Consider the following 14,825-nt stretch of genomic DNA (forward strand, 5'->3'; position numbering starts at 1 on the left):
GTGGCACCAGTGTAAGGATTCACAGAATATCCAGGGACATCCGGACGATGGTGAGTCCCTCCAGCCATGATAGATGGGAGAATTGGGCTGCTATTTAATGTGAGGTACGCCATGGGGTGCGGTGGGTAGTTAATGAGGTGAGTTCAATAAGGTAGCACCAGGAAATTAGCTCAGCCTGGTGCAGATAATCGCTTTGTCACAGTCAATAAAAGTGTCACTGTGACAAATTATTGTTAGAATCTGCCCAATGAGTCATAGATTCTGTTGAAAGCAATTCCAGTTACAAAGATGCAGAACAAATGTTCAGCTGACTTCACACCAATATCCATTTTTCCCATCTTTCCTGGGAATACAGGCTCATGTTACAGGATGTGATTGAAGTGTCTACATCTCAGCATTCCGAAACCTGGGAACATATCCTTCTATGACAGTGTCTCTCAGTCTCCCCCTCCCTGTCTATTCCCCAAACCTCTCCCATGTGGTGATATTTAAACTAATTTCCCCGCCATCTCACTCTGGCAGTAATGTTCATACCCACAGCACCCCCTTGTCAGGGCACAATGGAGATATGGAGCTGTAAATGGGTGGGAGCTGCACATCCTCTCACTTCCAGCATGGGCTGCAAGTTTCCCCACGCTGGGCAGTGATCTAACAGTGTTACTGAGCAATACATTGGGGTGGGGCACACAGTCCTACATACTGGGAGGATAACTGCTCCTGGTTTACAGATCAATGAACTGGGGTGATGTACATAGTCCTACATACTGGGAGGGTAACAGCTCCTGTATTACAGATCAATGCACTGGGGTGGTGTACACAGTCTTACATGCCGGGACATTAACTGCTCCTGGTTTACAGATCAAAGCATTGGGGTGGGGCACACAGTCCTACATACTGGGAGGGGAACTGCTCCTGCTTTACAGATCAATGCACTGGGGTGTGGTATACAGTCCTACATGCTGGGAGGGTAACTGCTCCTGATTTACAGATTAATTGACAGATGATCACTGCACAGTCGTTGTGCTGGTCAGACTGTCTGGTTCAGGTTTATAGATAATGCAATGATGTGGTATGTGCAGCTCCTGGCTGTGTGGAATGCTCTGTCACTGAAGGATTTCAAGAAAGAGTTGGATAGAGCTTTTATGGACAGTGGAAACAAGCGTTATGGGGATAAGGCAAGAACAGGATACTGATCGAGGGTGATCAGCCATGATCATATTGAATGGTGGTGCAGGCTCGAAGGGCAGAATGGCCTATTCCTGCACCTATTGTCTATTGTCGATTGATATTTGTTTCAGATTCACACATTAGTGCTCTGCTGTGTTCTGAACAGCTCCCCGTGCTGGGCAGATATCTAGTCCGGGTTAATAGATCAATGCACTGCTGTGGTCTGCACTGCTTCCCATGCTGAATACTTGCTGGAGAAATACATCAAGCCAGGCAGCATCAGGTGGTGTATAATTTAATATTTCAGGTGTAGTCCTCCTTCAGGATTCTTGCAGAAGGGTTACACCCGAAACGTCAACTTCTCCACCTCCTGATGCTGCCTGGCTTGCTGTGCTTTCCCAGCTTCCTGCCTGTCTTCTTTCGATTCCAGCGTCTGCAACTTTTCTGTCTCTATCCCAGTTTCCCAGATGTCTGGTCTGCGTTTGAAGATAAGCGCTCTGACATGATCTGCACAGTATTCCACTCTGGACAGATTGCTGGATTGTATTGACCAAGACAATGGATGAACCTGGACAGATTTCTGGATTGTACTGATCAGTACACTGGCCTGGTCTGCACAGTGTTTCAAGGTGAATAGATATCTCCCCTGGGTTTATGGTGTCTGGGCTGGTTCTGTGAGGTAGATTGAGAATGTGGTATATCTAACCATTTCAGCTGATCTAGCAATGCCTTTAGTTCCCATTCCTGTGATTGGACCCTCCGTCTCTCACCCCATTAATGTTACAGTGTGTCCAGGCAAAGTACATCATGTTGGTGGGGTGGGTAGGGAGGAAAGGTGATGGGCAGGTCAAGGGTGTCCCCGGAATGTTCTATCCCTGACATTCTATAACCGACATTCCCCGGAAAGTTCTGTCCCTGACATTGTTTGTGAACGGCCAGACGTCAGTGAATTGAAGAAACAATAAGATCCCGAGGGAAGAGATCCCGTTCCAGGGAGAAGGAGACACTGTTCCGAAGGTCCCTCAGGCAGTTAAAGGGGTGAATACATTTTCCCTCCGTTTACATTTCTCCACGACACAGGATCGACCACAATTTAGACCAAAATACAGAAAATCCCAAATTCCATTTGTCTTCAGGAAACTGGGAGAGAATCCTTCAGGACAGCAATGTTTCCATCCTCCGTATTAAGAACTGGGAAGGAGTGACCTGTGTCTGCTCTTAAGTGATCGAGTATGTGGGAATGTTCTAGAAACCATCTGTCCTTATGGAGGTGTCTCTGTGTGCTGGGGGAGGGAGGGTTTCTGTCACATTTTTGTCAGTAATCAGACTTTCCCATTTGTTATTCCAGCTCCAATTATTTTAATAAATTCCTGAATACAGGGACACATTTGTAAATCTCACTGGGTCCCCAATCAAACGGGTCCCTTTGCCTCCAGGCTGATGGATAATGGGTTTGTTTTCCTTCCTCACAGTTAACGTAGTGACCATCTACGTCCTGCTTTATAAAGATTGTGGATTGTCTCCATGTGTCAGACGTTACCTGGGGGCCATGGCAGCGGCGGATCTCCTGGTCATCATCCTCGATCTGATACTGAGACACATTCCCATTGTTTATCAGGAACAGTTTTATTTCCTGATGGACTCCGTCCCCGTGTGTAATGTCCATGCCGTCCTGCTTTATGCAGCCACTGACTGCTCTGTCTGGTTCACCGTCACTTTCACCTTTGATCGGTTTGTGGCCATTTGTTGCCAGAAGCTGAAAAGTAAATATTGCAGTGAGAAAACGGCAGCTGTGGTTCTGGGAGCAGTGACTGTGCTGAGCTGTTTAAAGAATATTTTCTGGTATTTTATGCTCATGGCTGGGTATGTGCTGGGGAACCTCCCCTGGTTTTGTGACATAACATTCGCTGCTCGATTCTCCAGTGTCTGGGCCACAATCGAGTTCCTCCACCACATTCTAACTCCGTGTGTCCCATTTCTCCTGATTTTGCTGCTCAATGTTCTCACCGTCAGACATATTTTCGTGACCAGCAGAGCCCGCAGGAGACTCCGCGCTCACACCAATGGGGACGCTCAGTCTGACACAGAAATGAGAAACCGAAAAAAATCCATCATTTTACTGTTTGTGATCTCGGCCAATTTCATCCTGTTATGGTCAACCTTCATGCTATATTCTATATGGAGACGGATGTATTGGATTGGGTCTGAGTCTGTGCATCTCCATGACTATGTGCGGGAATTGGGCTTCATGCTGCAGCTCCTCAGTTGCTGTACAAACACCGCGATTTATGCCGTGACTCAGACTAAGTTCAGGCAGCAGCTGAAGAATGTGCTGAAATATCCCTTCACCCAAATCCATCCATCCACCAAATTCCCTCATTAATCAATCCATCCGGGATTTTCTCTTTTCAGTTCAGTGTTTCAGCGATGGAGCAGCCTGTCGCTATGGTAACAGACTGAGGGTAGCACTTGTTTGTCCCTCCTTATCCCACAGGGGAGTGACAGGGAAACATTTCAATATTTTTCACAACTCAGGGGCTAGTGAGAAAAGGCACCATCCCACTGACTGTATCCACCACTTCCACTTGTAACCAATAAAAATGTTGATTAAAGCGTGCCGAGCAACAGAGTGACTGATGTTGTTGTGTGTCTTTGTGTTGGAGAAGCTGAGCTGGAGAGAGACAGATTCAGCCCCAAGTCCTGGTCCTCAGGGAAGGGGAGGGCACCGTGCCGTGAGCTCATCAACTGGGATTAAATACCTCTGTGTCCCCCCGACTCCAACCTGGCCTCCCCATTTCCTCTCCCCCAATCCTTCATCACATTTCTCTCTCTCTGCACACTCTCTCTTTCTCATCACCTCAGGAGGAAAGGGAAGAACGAGGGAGACAGAGTGTATCAGACAGAGAGGGAAGGATGGAGTGGGGAGAGAGATTCAGTCAAAGAGAGACAGACATAGAGGGAGGGTGATAAAGAGTGAGAGAAGGCACAGAGAGAAGGGCCGAGAGGGGGCAAAATGGGGTGAGACAGTCGGCGAGAGGGGGCATGGGCAAGAGGCGACGCGAGCAAGAGGGAGGGGACTGGCAAGAGGCGGCGCGAGCGAGAGGGAGGGGACTGGCAAGAGAGAGGGGCAGGTGAGTGAAGAGGTGGGTGAGAGAGAGGGGACGGGCGAGAGAGGGGGCAGGTGAGTGAGATGGAGCGGGAAAGAGAGAGGGGCGGGCAAGAGAGACGGCGTGGGAGAAAGGGAGAGAGAGAGAGAGACGAAGGGCGAGAGACAGAGGGAGCAAGAGAGAGAGGGAGGTGCTGAGAGAGAGGGGCCTGGGAGAGAGATGGGGGCAAGACAGAGAAGGTGTGAGAGAAAGGAGGTGAGAGACAGAGCGTGAGAGCAAGAGAGAGAAGTCGGGCAAGGAAGGGGAGAGATGAAGCGAGATAGAAGGAAGGCAAAGGAGACCCAATGGGTAAGATAAAGAGAGAGAGAGCGCAAAAGAGAGAGAGATCAAGAGAGAGAGAGGAGGGGAGAGATAGAGAGAGGGAGCGAGAGAGGAGCTGAGATAGAAAGAGGGAGGCGAGAGAGCTGAGACAAGAGAGTGTGTTCGGGGGAGAGAGAGAGAGAGAGAAGAAGAGGTGACTAAAGAGTGAGAAAGAGAAGGAATGGAAGTGGGAGTGAGGGGAGAGAGGGGTGGAAGAGAGAGGGGGGAAGAGAGGGAGAGGAAGCGAGAGAGAGAGGAGCGAGAGAGAGAGGGTGCGAGAGAGAGAGAGAGGGAGCAGGCGAGAGAGCGAGAGAGGGACGAGAGAGAGAGGGGACGAGAGGGAGAGAGAGGGCGAAAGAGAGAGAGGGGGAAGAGAGGGAGGGGGAAGGGGGTGAGAGAGAGAGGGGGGCAAGAGAGAAATACAGGCGAGAGAGAGAGAGAGAGAGAGAGAGACGGATCGAGAGAGAGGGGGCGAGACAGAGAGAGAGGGGGTCAAAAGAGAAAGAAGGGGCGAGAGAGAGAGGGGGCGAGAGAGGGAGAGGGGGTAAGAGAGGGAGGAGGTGGCGAGAGAGAGGGGGCTAGAGAGGGGGCAAGAGAGAGTGGGTGAGATAGAGAGGGGGGAGAGAGTGTAGGGGGAGAGAGAGGGGGGGCCGAGAGAGAGGGTGAGAGTGAGAGAGGACGAGAGAGAGAAAGGGGGCGAGAGAGGTGGGAGAGAGAGGGGGCGAGAGCAGGGGTGAGGGGGAGCGAGAGGCAGGGCAAGAGAGGGGTGCGAGAGAGCGAGAGAGAGAGAGCGAGAGAAAGAGGGCAAGAGAGAGAGGAGGGAGGGAGACAGAGAAGGGCAAGAGAGAAAGGGGCGAGAGAGGGCAGTGAGGTGGAGAGGGTGGGGCAAGATAGAGTGAGAGGGCGCTAGACAGGGGGGCAAGAGAGAGGGGGTGAGATTGAGAAAGGGGGCAAGAGATAGGGGGCGAGGGGGGCGAGAGAGCGAGAGGGCGAGAGAGAGGGCAAGAGAGAGAGAGGGGACGAGAGGGAGACAGAGAGGGGCAAAGAGAAAGGGGCGGGGGAGAGAGGCTGTTGCATGTGAGAGAGAGAGGGCGAGAGACAGAGAGGGTGCGAGAGAGAGAGTGGGCGTGAGAGTGGAGGGCGAGAGAGAGAAAGGAGGCGAGAGAGAGAGGACGAGAGAGAGAGAGAGGGCAAGAGAGAGAGAGTGGGCAAGAGAGAGAGATGGCAAAAGAGATAGGGTGACAGAGAGAGGGCGAGATAGAGAGTGGGCGCGAGAGACAGAGGGGGTGAGAGAGAGAGAGGGGTTTGAGAGAGAGAGAGCAAGACAGAGAGAGCGCGAGGGAGAGAGAGGGTGGGAGAGAGGGGGTGCGAGAGAGAGAGTGCGAGAGAGAGGGGGCAAGAGAGAGATGGGTGAGAGAGAGAGAGAGTGAGAGAGAGAGGGCACGGGAAAAAGAGAGTGTGCAAGAGAGAGAGAGGTGGCGAGAGAGAATGGAGGAGAGAGAGAGCGAGAGAGAGAGCGAGAGAGAGAGAGTTGCGAGAGAGAGAAAGGGCAACAGAGAGAGAGAGAGGACGAGAGACAGAGAGGGCAAGAGAGAGAATGCGAGAGAGAGAGGGCGACAGAGAGAGGGAGAGGGCGAGAGAGCGAGTGGGCGAGACAGAGTGGGGCGAGAGAGAGCAGGTGTGAGAGAGAGAGAGGGAGAGAGAGAGGGTGAGAGACAGAGGGGGGGCGAGAGAGAGCAGTGCGAGAGAGAGAGGGTAGGGAGAGAGAGAGAACGGAGGCGAGAGAGAGACAGAGGGAGAGAGAGAGGGCGACAGAAAGAGGGGACGAGAGAGAGGGGTGAGAGTGAGCGAGGGAGAGAGAGAGGGCTAGAAAGAGAGAGGGCGAGAGAGAGAGAGATGGTGGGGCGAGAGAGAGAGGGTTGGATGGGAGAGAGAGGGGGGTGTCAAGAGAGAAAGAAGGGGCGAGATAGAGAAAGGGTGCAGCAGAGAGTGGGGCGAGAGAGGGAGAGGGGGCGAGAGAGAGGGGTGAGACAAGAGGTGAGAGAGAGAATAGGTGAGGGAGAGAGAGGGGCGAGAGAGTGTGAGGGGGCGATAGAGAGAGGTGGCGAGAGCAGGGGTGAAGGGGGGGCGAGAGGCAGGGCAAGAGGGTCGGGAGAGAGAGGGATTGAGAGAGAGAGCGCGAGAGAGAGCGGCGAGAGAGAGAGGGGTGCGAGAGAGAGTGGGGTCGAGAGATAGAGGGCAAGAGAGAGAGAGGGGGCGAGAGAGAGACAGGGTGAGAGAGATGGGGCGAGAGAGAGGGGGGCAAGAGAGAGAGGGTGATGCAAGTGAGAGAGGGTGGGGCGAGAGAGAGGGGCGAGAGAGAGAGAGAGTGGCGAGAGAGACAGGGCTCTAGACAGGGGTGTGGGAGAGAGACGGGGTGAGAGAGAGGGCGCGAGAGTGATAAAGGGGGTGAGAGGTGGGGGCAAGAGAGTGAGAGGGTGAGGCGAGAGAGAGAGAGGGGTGAGAGAGAGAGAGGGTGGCAGGAGAGAGAGGGAAGCGAGAGAGAGATCGTAAGGGGGGCGAGAGAGAGAGGGTGGCGATAGAGAGAGAGGGGGCTGAGAGAGAGAGGGGGCGAGAAGGGAGTTGGCGAGGGAGAGGGAGGGGTTAGAGAGAGAGAGTGAGGGAGGCGTGAGTGAGAGAGAGTGGGCGAGAGAGAGGGGTGGTGAGAGAGAGAGGGAAGAGACACAGAGAGCGGGCAAGAGAGAGAGGGCGAGAGAGAGATGGGGAAGCGAGAGTGAGAGAGGGATCGAGGGAGGGAGGGCAAGAGAGAGAGAGGGTGAGAGAGAGAGTGCGAGAGATAGAGGGGGGCAAGACAGAGATAGGGGTGAGAGGGGGGGTGCAAGAGTGAGACGGGGGCGTGAAAGAGGGGCCGAAAGAGAGAGAGGCGGTGAGTGAGAGAGAGAGAAGGGGCGAGTGTGAAGTCGGGAGCGAGAGAAAGGGAGGGGGCGAGAGAGAGAGAGAGAGAGAGAGAGATAGGGTGGCGTGAGAGAGGGAGAGTGTGGGCGAGGGAGAGAGTGGGCGAGAGAGAGGGGTGGCGAGAGAGAGAGGGTGGCGAGAGAAAGAGGGGGCGAGAGAGTGAGAGGGGGAGGCGAGAGAGAGGGGGTGATAGAGAGAGAGAGGGTGGCGAGAGAGAGAGGGGAGCGAGAGAGATAGAGGGCAAGAGAGAGAGAGAAGCAAGAGAGAGTGGGGTGTGCAAGAGAGAGAGGGGGACGCGAGAGAGGGGCCAAAAGCGAGAGAGGCGGCGAGTGAGAGAGAGAGAAAGGGTGGGAGTGAGAGGGGGGCGAGAGGGAGGGAGAGGGCGGGAGAGAGACAGAGAGAGGGGGCGAGTGAGACAGGGGTAAAGAGTGAGGGAGAGGGCGAGAGAGAGAGGAGGCGAGAGAGAGAGAGAGAAAGGGCGAAAGAGAAAGAGTGAGAGGGAAAGAGGGGCGAGAGAGAGCGAGGGGGCGAGAGGGAGAGAGAGTGGGGCGAGAGAGGGAGTGCGTGAGAGAGAAGAGGCGAGAGAAAGAGGGGTGAGAGAGAGGTTTGGGGGAGAGAGAGGAGGGCGGGTAGAGAGAGGTTTTGGGGCGAGGGAGGGGGGTGAGAGAGGGGGCGAGAGGGGGACTAAAGAGGGGGCGGGAGAGGGAGCCAAGAGAGGGGGGCGAGAATGAGAGAGGAGGCGAGACAGGGAGAGAGAGCGATAGTGAAAGTGGATGAGAGAGAGGGGGGCGAGAGAGAGGTGGGGGTGTCAAGAGAGGTGGTGTGGCGAGAGCGGGGTGAGGGAGCAGGGTGAGATGGAGCGAGAGAGGTTTGTCGAAAGAGGGAGCAAGAGAGTGAGCGAGAGAGAAGGGCGAGAGAGAGAGGGTGGCGAGAGAGAGGGAGGCAAGAGAGAGATAGAGGGCGAAAGATTGAGAGGGAGGAGAGGTGAGAGAGAGAGAGAGTGAGGCGAGACAGAGAGGGGGCTAGAGCGAGAGAGAGGGGTGCGAGACAGAGAGAGGGCGAGAGAGAGAGGACGAGAGAGCGAGAGAGAGAGAGTGGGCGAGAGGGAGACATAGAGGGGCGAGAGTGAAAGGGTTGAGAGAGTGAGGGCTGAGAGAGAGAGAGAGAAAGAGAGAAGGTGGCAAGAGAGAGAGGGCGCTGGAGAGCGGGGTGGGAGAGAGAAAGGGGATGAGAGAGAGGGCACGAGAGTGAGAAAGGGGCGAGAGATAGGGAGCGAGAGAGAGAGGGGCGAGAGAGAGAGGGTTGAGAGAGAGAGAGGGTGTTGCGTGAGAGAGAGGGAGGTCGAGAGAGAGAGAGGGCGAGAGACAGAGAGGGTGCCAGAGAGAGAGGGGCGAGGGAGAGAGAGAGAGAGAGAAAGTGCGAGAGAGAGAGTGGGCGTGAGAGAGGGGGACGAGAGAGAGAAAGGAGGCGAGAGAGAGAGAGAGAGAGAGGGTGAGAGAAAGTGGACGAGAGAGACAGAGGAGGTGAACAAGAGAGAGGGGCGAGAGGGAGAGAGTGAGAGAGAGAGAGCGGAAGTGAGAGAGATGGCGAGAGGGAGAGAGAGTGTGAGAGAGGGGGTGCGACAGAGAGAGTGCAAGAGAGACAGAGAGAGAGGCGAGAGTGAGAGATGGGTGAGAGAGGGAGAAGGGGCGAGAGAGAGTGGGCGAGAGAGAGAGAGAGGTGGCGAGAGAGAGAAAGGAGGAGAGAGACAGCGAGAGAGAGAATTGCGAGAGCGAGAGAGGGCAAAAGAGAGAGAGAGGGCAAGAGAGAGAGAGAAGCAAGAGAGAGAGTGGGGGGGGGGGTGCAAGAGAGAGAGGAGGGCGTGAGAGAGGGGCCAAAAGAGAGAGAGGTGGCGAGTGAGAGAGAAAGGGTGGGAGTGGGAGGCGGCGAGAGGGAGGGAGAGGGCGGGAGAGAGACAGAGAGAGGGCGCGAGTGAGAGAGGGGTAAAGAGGGAGGGAGAGGGCGAGAGAGAGAGGGGGCGAGAGAGAGAGAGAGAAAGGGCGAAGGAGAAAGAGTGAGAGGGAGAGAGGGGCGAGAGAGAGCGAGGGGGCGAGAGGGAGAGGGTGGGGCGAGAGAGGGAGTGCGTGAGAGAGAAGGGGCGAGAGAAAGAGGGGTGAGAGAGAGGTTTAGGGGAGATAGAGGAGGGCGGGTAGAGAGAGGTTTTGGGGCGAGGGTGGGGGTGAGAGAGGGGGGCAAGAGGAGGACTAAAGAGGGGGCGAGAGAGGGGGCGAGAGAGAGGGGCTAGAGATAGAGAGAGAGAAGGGGGTGAGAGAGAGAGAGAGAGTACGAGAGAGAGAAGATGAGCGAGAGGGGGGGGGCGAGAGAGAGAGAGGTGAGAGAGAGGGGGTGAGAGAGAGAAAAGAGGAGAGAGACAGCGAGAGAGAGAATTGTGAGATCGAGAGAGGGCAAAAGAGAGAGAGAGGGCAAGAGAGAGAGAGAAGGCGAGAGAGAGAGAGAGAGAGGGCAACAGAGAGCGGGCAAGAGAGCGAGTGGGCGAGAGAGAGGGGGTGAGAGAGGGAGAGGAGGCGAGAGAGAGAGGGAGAGAGAAAGAGGGCGAGAGACAGAGACGGTGAGAGACACGGGGGCGAGAGAGAGAGAGGGGTGAGAGAGAGTGCGAGAGAGAGAGGGTCGAGAGAGAGGGGGGCGAGGGAGAGAGAGCGAGAGAAGGTGCGAGAGAGAGAGTGGACGTGAGAGAGGGGGGCGAGAGAGAGCAAGTATGCCAGAGAGAGAGGGCGAGAGAAAGTGGACGAGAGAGACAGAGGGGGTGAGAGAGAAAGAGAGGGGCGAGAGTGAGAGAGAGAGAGTGGAAGAGAGAGAGAGAGACGGCGAGAGGGAGAGAGAGTGTGAGAGAGAGGGGATGCGACAGAGAGAGTGCAAGAGAGAGTGAGAGGGGCGAGAGAGAGAGATGGGTGAGAGAGAGAGAAGGGGCGAGAGAGAGAGAGGTGGCGAGAGAGAGAAAGGAGGAGAGAGAAAGAGAGAGAGAGAGTTGCGAGAGCGAGAGAGGGCAAAAGAGAGAGAGGGCAAGAGAGAGGGAGAAGGCGAGAGAGAGAGAGGGCGACAGAGAGCGGGCGAGAGAGCGAGTGGGCGAGAGAGAGGGGGCAAGAGAGGGACAGGAGGCGAGAGAGAAAGGGCGAGAGAGAGAGAGTGTGAGACAGACGAGGGCAAGAGAGAGGGGCGAGAGAGAGAGGGTGGGGCAAGAGAGAGAACGGAGGCGACAGAGAGAGAGAGAGTGAGAGACAGAAGGGGGCGAGAGAGAGATAGAGGGCGAGAGAGAGAGGGGGTGAGAGAGTGGCGAGAGCGAGCGAGGGGGAGAGAGAGAAGGCTAGAGAGAGAGAGAGCAAGAGAGAGAGGGCAAGAGAGAGGGGGCGAGTGGGAGACAGAGAGGGGCAAGAGAGAAAGGGGTGTGACAAAGAGGGTAGTGCGTGAGAGACAGAGAGGTCGAGAGGGAGAGGGCAAGAGACAGAGATGGTGTGAGTGAGTGAGAGGGGTGTGTGTGTGTGAGAGAGAGAAGGTGCGAGAGAGAGAGTGGGCGTGAGAGAGAGGGGGTATTAGAGAGAGAAAGAAGGAGAGAGAGAGAGAGTTGGTGCGAGAGAGAGAGAGAGATATACGGAAGAGAGAGTGAGATAGAGAGTGAGAGATCGGGAGAGAGAGGGGAAGAGAGTGAGAGGGGAGTGAGGAGAGATATGGGAGAGAGAGAGAGAGACGGGGCGAGAGAGAGAGAGGGGGGGCTGAGAGAGGGTGTGAGAGAGAGGGGGTTACGAGAGACAGAGTGGGGGCGAGAGATAGAGAGGGCGAGAGAGAGATGGGGAGAGAGAGTGAGAGACGGGGAGAGAGGGGAAGAGAGAGAGGGGGCGAGAGGGAGACAGGGAGGGACGAGAGAGAAAGGAGGCGAGAGAGAGAGAGAGAGAGAGAGAAGGGGGCGAGAGAGAGGGCTAGAGAGAGAGAGGGGGTGGGAGAGAGACAGAGTACGAGAGAGAGAGAAGATGAGCGAGAGTGAGTGGGCGAGAGAGAGAGAGAGGCGGCTGAGAGAGAGGGTGGCGAGAGAGAGAGGGGCGAGAGAGAGAAAGTGGCTTAGAGAGACGGGGCGAGAGAGATGGGGTGGCGAGAGACAGAGAGGGGGCAAGAGAGAGAGAGAGAGAGGGCGAGAGAGAGATAGGGGAGAGAGAGGTGGTGTGGCGAGAACGGGGTGAGAGAGCGGGGTGAGATGGGGCGAGAGAGTTTTGTCGAAAGAGGGAGCAAGAGAGGGGGCGAGAAAGAGGGGCTACAGAGACAGAGAAAGGGGTGTGTGTGTGAGAGAGAGAGAGTACAAGAGAGAGAGAAGATGAGCAAGGGGGCGAGAGGGAGAGAGGGGTGAGAGAGAGGGGGTGAGAGAGAGAGAAGGGGCGAGAGAGAGAGTGGGCGAGAGAGAGAGGTGGCGAGAGACAGAAAGGAGGAGAGAGACAGCGAGAGAGAGAATTGCGAGATCGAGAGAGGGCAAAAGAGAGAGAGAGAGAGCAAGAGAGAGAGAGAAGGCGAGAGAGAGAGAGAGGGCGACAGAGAGTGGGCGAGAGGGCGAGAGGGCGAGAGAGAGGAGGCGAGAGAGAGAGGGAGAGAGAAAGAGGGCGAGAGAGAGACGGTGAGAGACAGACGGGGCGAGAGAGAGGGTGGGGCAAGAGAGAGAACAGAGGCGAGAGAAAGATTGAGGGCGAGAGAGAGAGGGCGAGAAAGAGAGGGGCGAGAGAGAGAAAGGGTGCTTAGAGAGAATGGGCGCGAGAGAGGTGGTTACGAGAGACAGAGGGGGGCGAGAGAGAGAGAGAGAGGGCGAGAGAGAGATGGGGGAGAGAGAGTGAGAGACGGGGAGAGAGGGGAAGAGAGAGAGAGGGGGCGAGAGGGAGACAGAGAGGGACGAGAGAGAAAGGAGGCGAGAGAGAGAGAGAGGATGAGGCGAGAGAGAGAGACGGGGCGAGAGACAGAGAGAGGGGGCTGAGAGAAAGGCTGTGAGAGAGGGGGTGGCAAGAGAGAGAGAGGGGATGAGAGAGAAAGAGTGTAAGGGGGGCGAGAGGGAGAGAGAGGGTGTCGAGAGAGAGAGGATGCGAGAGAGATGGGATGGCAAGACAGAGAGGGGGGCGAGAGAGAGGAAGAGGGGCAAGAGATAGAGAGGGCAAGAAAGAGAGAGGGGCGAGAGAGAGAGTTTGAGGGAGGCAAGAGAGAGAGGGGTGAGAGACAGGAAGTTGCGAGAGTGAGAGATGGGTCGAGAGAGAGCGGGCAAGACAGAAAGAGTGTGAGGGGGGTCGAGAGAGAGAGGGTCAAGAGAGAGGGTGAGAGACAGAGGGGCAGCGAGAGAGAGAGGATCGAGAGAGAGAGCATGCAAGAGAGAGAGGGGAAGCGAGAGAGAGAGAGGCTGAGATAGAGAGAGGGGGTGAGACAGAGAGAGGTGAGAGTGGGGGGCGAGAGAGGGGGCGATAGAGAGAGAGAGGGGCAGAGAGAGAGAGGGTGAAAGAGAGAGCGCGGGTGAGAGAGGGGGGCGAGAGAAAGAGAATGGTGTTTCGAGAAAGAGAGGGGAAAGGGGGGGGCGAGAGTGAGAGAGAGGGTCTGAAATAGAGAGGGTGTGAGAGGGGGTGGTGGCGAGAGAGAGAGAAGCGAGAGAGAGAGAAAGGGGGCTGAGAGAGATAGTGCAAGGCGGGCGAGAGAGAGAGGGTGGCGAGAAAGAGGGAGAGAGTGGGCGAGGGAGAGAGTGGGCAAGAGAGAGGGATGGCAAGAGAGAGGGGGTGGCGAGAGGGAGAGAGAGGGTGGCGAGAGAAAGAGGGGTCGAGAGAGTGAGAGGGTGAGAGAGAGAGAGAGGAGCGAGAGAGGGAGTGTAAGGGGGCGACAGAGAGAGAGAGAGAGTGAGGATGGTGAGAGAGAGAGGGGGCTGAGAGAGAGAGAGGACGAGAAGGGAGTTGGCGAGGGAGAGGGAGGGGTTAGAGAAAGAGAGAGTGAGGGAGGCGAGAGAGAGAGAGTGGGCGAGTGAGAGGGGTGGCGAGAGAGAGAGGGGAGAGACACAGAGAGCGGGCAAGACAGAGAGGGCGAGAGAGAGAGAGAGTGCGAGAGAGAGAAAGGGGTGAGAGAGAGTGGGGGGTGCAAGAGTGAGACGAGGGCGTGAAAGAGAGGCTGAAAGAGAGAGAGGCGGCGAGTGAGAGAGAGAGAAGGGGCGAGAGTGAGAGGGGGCGAGAGAGAGGGAGAGGGCAAGAGAGAGAGAGAGATAGGGTGGCGTGAGAGAGGGAGAGTATGGGCGAGGGACAGAGTGGGTGAGAGAGAGGGGTGGTGAGAAAGAGGGGGTGAGAGAGGGAGAGAGGGTGGCGAGAGAAAGAGGGGCGAGAGAGTGAGAGGGTGAGGCGAGAGACAGAGAGGGGTGAGAGAGAGAGACAGGGTGGCAAGAGAGAGAGGGGAGCGAGAGAGGGAGTGTAAGGGGGGCGAGAGAGAGAGAGAGGGTGGCGAGAGAGGGGCGTGCTGAGAGAGAGGGGGCGAGAAGGGAGTTGGCGGGGGAGAGGGAGGGGTTAGAGAAAGAGAGTGAGGGAAGCGAGTGAGAGAGAGAGAGGGGCGAGAGAAAGGGAGAGGGCGAGAGAGAGAGAGAGAGATAGAGTGGCGTGAGAGAGGGAGAGAGTGGGCGAGAGAGGGGGCAAGAGAGAGAGGGGAGGTCGAGAGAGAGAGGCGGTGATAGAGAGAGAGAGGTTGGCGAGAGAGAGAGGGTAGCGAGAGAGATAGAGGGCAAGAGAGAGAGAGGAGCAAGAGAGAGCTTGGGAGGGTGCAAGAGAGAGAGGGCGCGTGAGAGAGGGGCCAAAAGAGAGAGAGGTGGCGAGTGAGAGAGAAAGAAAGGGTGGGAGTGAGACGGGGGCGAGAGAGAGGGAGAGTGCGAGAGAGAGACTGAGAGAGGAGGCGAGGGAGATAGGGGTAAAGAGGGAGAGGGCGAGAGAGAGACTGAGAGAGGGGGCGAGGGAGAGAGGGGTAAAGAGGGAGGGAAAGGGCGAGAGAGAAAGGGGGGCGAGAGAGAGAGAAAGGAGGAAAGAGAAAGAGTGAGAAGGAGAGGGGGCGAGAGAGAGCAAGGGTGCGAGAGGGAGAGAGGGTGGGGCGAAAGAGCGAGTGCGTGAGAGAGAAGGGGTGAGAGAAAGAGGAGTGAGAGAGAGGTTTGGAGAGAGAGAGGTGGGCGGGTAGAGAGAGGTTGTGGGGCGAGGGAGAGGA

Source organism: Hemiscyllium ocellatum, chromosome 5 (genome assembly GCF_020745735.1).
Source record: "Hemiscyllium ocellatum isolate sHemOce1 chromosome 5, sHemOce1.pat.X.cur, whole genome shotgun sequence".
Lineage (NCBI taxonomy): Eukaryota > Metazoa > Chordata > Chondrichthyes > Orectolobiformes > Hemiscylliidae > Hemiscyllium > Hemiscyllium ocellatum.